The sequence below is a fragment of the Neofelis nebulosa genome, chromosome 15 (assembly GCF_028018385.1).
Source record: "Neofelis nebulosa isolate mNeoNeb1 chromosome 15, mNeoNeb1.pri, whole genome shotgun sequence".
NCBI lineage: Eukaryota > Metazoa > Chordata > Mammalia > Carnivora > Felidae > Neofelis > Neofelis nebulosa.
In genome coordinates, this window is record NC_080796.1 from 11,611,927 (window position 1) to 11,616,256 (window position 4,330).

Sequence of the window (4,330 nt, forward strand, 5' to 3'; positions counted from 1 at the left end):
AGGCCGTTTGCAGTTTCTTTTTTCTGGGAATGCCTTTCTCTCAAAATTCACCCTCCTGCAAATGCACATTTACCCCCCCCCCCCCCCCTCCCCCCCCCCCCCCCCCACCCCCCCCCCCCCCCCCAGTTGTCAAGACGTTGAAGGTCACAAACTCCTTGAAGCTTCCTCTGTGGTCCAGGACTCCTAGAGCCTCGTCCATTGATCTGCAATGACTTTGTATATTTACTTGTACTGCGAGCTCTCGAGGACAGGAAACACTTTATTGGTCCACATGTTGGTCCCCGGTGCCTAGAACAATCTGCCAATTTTTGTGACTGAAATAACATATATATCCAAAATTAAGACTGGAATTAGTCCTTTCAGTGACTCACTAAGAAGCAAAGCTTTTGATTATTTAGAATAGTCCAAATCACATTAATCTCTACTTCCCTGAATTCCTACAGCATATTTAAGACAATACGGTTTCTCTAAATTTGGATGAGTAAAGAAGTAACATATTAATTAATGTCTCTCTTCCAATTAATTAGGTTTGAAGACAGAGCCTGACCATATACATCTTTTATATACCCATAGTTTCTCTACCTCACCTAATTTGGGACACATACTAGAAGATCAAAACATACTTTTCAATTGACTAGCTGATTACACGTAAAAGTATCATTATTTTGGAAAACTCCACAAAGTGAAAAAAAAAAAGGTAATCCAAATGACAAAATAGAGGTCTACAATGCCAGAGAGTAATTATCTACACGATGCTACTTGACTGTCCACTTTGCTTTGGTTGTGGAAAACTGACTTCTGATTTTATTACACTTTAAATTCTTTTAAAACGTTATTAACTTGCTTTGGACAATAGCAAACTACAACTGTTTCCCCCCCCCCCCCCGCCCCCAGAATATATTTTGTTTTTGAACTATGACTGAGTAACTTTGTGATAATACTGTATGTCGCTAGAGCATTCTTTCACTTAAGATTCTCATCGTGATTTTTCATGAGTTTTTCTGAAATTCCTAATTGGAAAATTATTTCTGGCCCCACTCAGATATTATACAATCTTAGGGCTAAATCAGACTATCAGACTGTTAAAAAGCAAGGGCACAGTTCTAGACAATGACAGTTGATTAATTATTCAGTGGGGCCAGATGGATATGTACAGGTTATGTCCTTTTGCATGTTTGAATTTATAGTGAGTTAAATCTGTTTACACAGGCGTTGATTCCATGCCAGTGAGGGACATGGAAGATGTCTGTTCCGTGCCTGTGAGGGACAAAGATGTTTCTTCTGAACACAATTGACTCAGTTACCTGAGTTGTGTCTGAAATGGAAAGCGTAAGTGGTGTGAGTGATGCAAAATCATAGTCAAAACATCTTCACACTATGTCTCCTTTCCTATTCTGGGGATAATTGAAATCTTCTTGGACTAGGAATCATTAAGAAAGCAAAAACTGGATTTTCCTTGGGCACTGCCGTGGACTGACACGATCCTAGGCAAGTCATTTATTTCATCTCTTTAAGTATTTTTTTTTATTATTTCAGAGAAAGAGGGGAACAGAGGATTTAAAGCGAGCTGTATGCTGACTGCAGAGAGCTTGATGCGTGGCTCACACTCACAAACCATGAGATCATGATCTGAGCTGATGTCGGATGCTCAACCGACGGAGCCACCCAGGCGCCCCTCTTTTATCTCTTTAAAACTCCGTTAACTCAGAAAAGTAGAAATGGCAACGTCCAAACTCCCTATCTTGGAGTTTTCATGAGACCCAACAGATGTAACCAAAAGCTTTCCAAAGCTTAAGAACTTGCGAGGAAATCCACTTTCTTCGAGATAAACCCCCACTTCCGTGGGGGAAGGAACGCTTTGAGGTCAAACTCCCAACTTCTTTCCTGAGATTCAGCTTCCACTGGGAGAGTTTGCTTTTCCAGTGGGAGCTACTCAACAGGAGGGGGTCTGATCCAGGCCTCACACTCTTCACTAGAGTATATAGTGACTGCTCCCCGCATGCCGTCTGCAGTCTACATGATAGAGCTTAGCATCTTCCGTTTGTGGCCCCTTCCTGATTTCCACCCTGCCGTTTTTAAACCTTCCCAAGCAGAAGTGGCTTTAAGCATATCCAGATGCCTTGAACGCTAGACCCAGGAAATGACCGGGAGGCAGTTACTTCTCTGGGTTGTCTAATTCCCATTTCCTAAAGTTATTACCCTTCCGTGGATGGTTAACATCAAGAATGTTCTCCCTGGGCCACCTGGCTGGCTCAGTTAGTAGAGTGTGTGACTCTTGATCTTGGGATCATGAGTTCGAGCCCCACGTTGGGGTGTAGAGATTAGTGGAAGGAAGGAAGGAAGAAAAGAAGGAAGGAAGGAAGGAAGGAAGGAAGGAAGGAAGGAAGGAAGGAAGGAAGGAAGGAAAGAAGGGAGGAAAGGAGGGAGGGAAGGAAAGGAGGCAGGGAGGAAGGAAAGAAAGAAAGGACAGAAGAAAGCTCAGCCCCTTCAAGATATCTTCCCTACCTACCCCTGGTATCTCCAAATGAAAACCTTATCAGAATACAACAGAATAACGGTTTGGTTTCATTACAGTTACGGCAATAAAAATAACCCTTCTGAATACTGTGTATACATTATCGCTTTTAATCCTTATGAGGCTGTTACTGGCATCCCCGTTGTACAGATGAGAAAGCCACAGCTTCACATTAATGGCCTGCTTCGGGTCTCAGTCGGTAAGAGGAATCTAGTTGTGATCCCAGAGCCCCTGTGCTATTCTGCTTCTTAATTAAATACGTATTACTGTTACATCCTGTTTAGTAACCTGAGCATTTGGAGAAGAATGTTAAGGGCAAATATTCTGGGCAGAATTAGTCACCTTCCTCCCCCACTTTTTTTTTTTTTTTTTTAATACCGCTTCAAAACATCAACCAAAGCAACTGACAGAGACTCTTGGGGACTCTAAGGGAACCAGATAATGGCATGCTTGCCTGGACAGACTTAAAAGTCTTAGTTTAGCTTTCAGAGGGCAGGAGATGAGGGAAAATTCGCTCTTCCCCACCCATGACTCCTCTTTTCTCCCCACCTTCCTGCAGATTGAGATTCAGGCCCCTGGAAAATGGAGGATTGCATTAAATTCTTGGCCCCGGACAAGACCGTTTTCAGTGCCAGAGCCCCTTCGGGCTTTTCAGGGAGACCCAGGGCAGGAAGCCGGGACTATAGCACTTGTGGGCAGCTTGAAAGTAAATGTTACGTGAAACTGCAATTTTGAAGCATCTAGAAAAATCAGGCTCCTGGCCGTATTTTTCTCAAAAGCACATGTTTCTTTCTGTTTCACTTGAAAACACACATTGACACAGCAAGTCACTGTTTAATTCATTTCCTGCCCTAAGTAGCACTTTCCAGGGACTCTCAGCATGAAGTAACTTTTGGTGAGTCTCTGTTCTTTCTTCATCGAAAATCAGACCTGAGAGGTGAAGGGGGAAGCTGACCCAGAGATTCGATAAATGTTTTATGATCGCTCATATAACCTCTCCCCAACCCCCACCCCCACAAAGTGTGAAAATAAAGAAAAAGTGTAGAATTGTGCTGGTGATTGACTTCGGAATGATTTTTTTAGTTCCAGCTTCAAAAACAAATCTTTGAAAATTAAGTTTCGTTTGTGTTAGCATTCGCATAAGGAGATACTGCTGAATAGAAGATTCAAGCAAATAGGAGATAAACGGACCCACTGCCCTTTAGCTACATGACTTTGGCCTTGTTATTTCTTCTCTGGAACCTCAGTTTCCCCCACCTGAGGTTACATGGAGGTTAGATGGACATAAGGAGATGGGTTGACCAGTTGGGACATGAAGCCACATATACCGCTCCCTTACTTCTGGCCTGATTTAATGTCTTTAGACTGTGGCCATATGACTCCTCAATAGCTCCAGGACCAGTTGTGAGATTATTTGGTTCACTTACTGTGTTCTAGGACCTATGCCGAGCAGTTCACATGGACTATCTTGCTTCGCATCACAATATCCTTGAAAGATGGCTACTGTATTAAAGATGACGACACCAAGAGTGAAGATCCCCAAATGGTTTTTCTAAGAGGAGAAGTAGCTTTTCTACAGTTGAGCCCTAAAGGCTGTCCTGAGGTTCTGCCTCAGAATCTCACTCTGGATTTTTCATTTCTTCCCTCTGCTGTGTCCCAAGGACTGGCCTGCTCTCCTCCCTCTTGAAGGAGGCATCGTCCACCCATAGGGTGAGGAGAGGTGTTGTGAAGGCAGCTGGAGCATCCCCATCTCTCTGATGCCACCTTCCTTGTTACCCTTCAATACAATCATGTAAACTTTTTTTTAATTTCAAG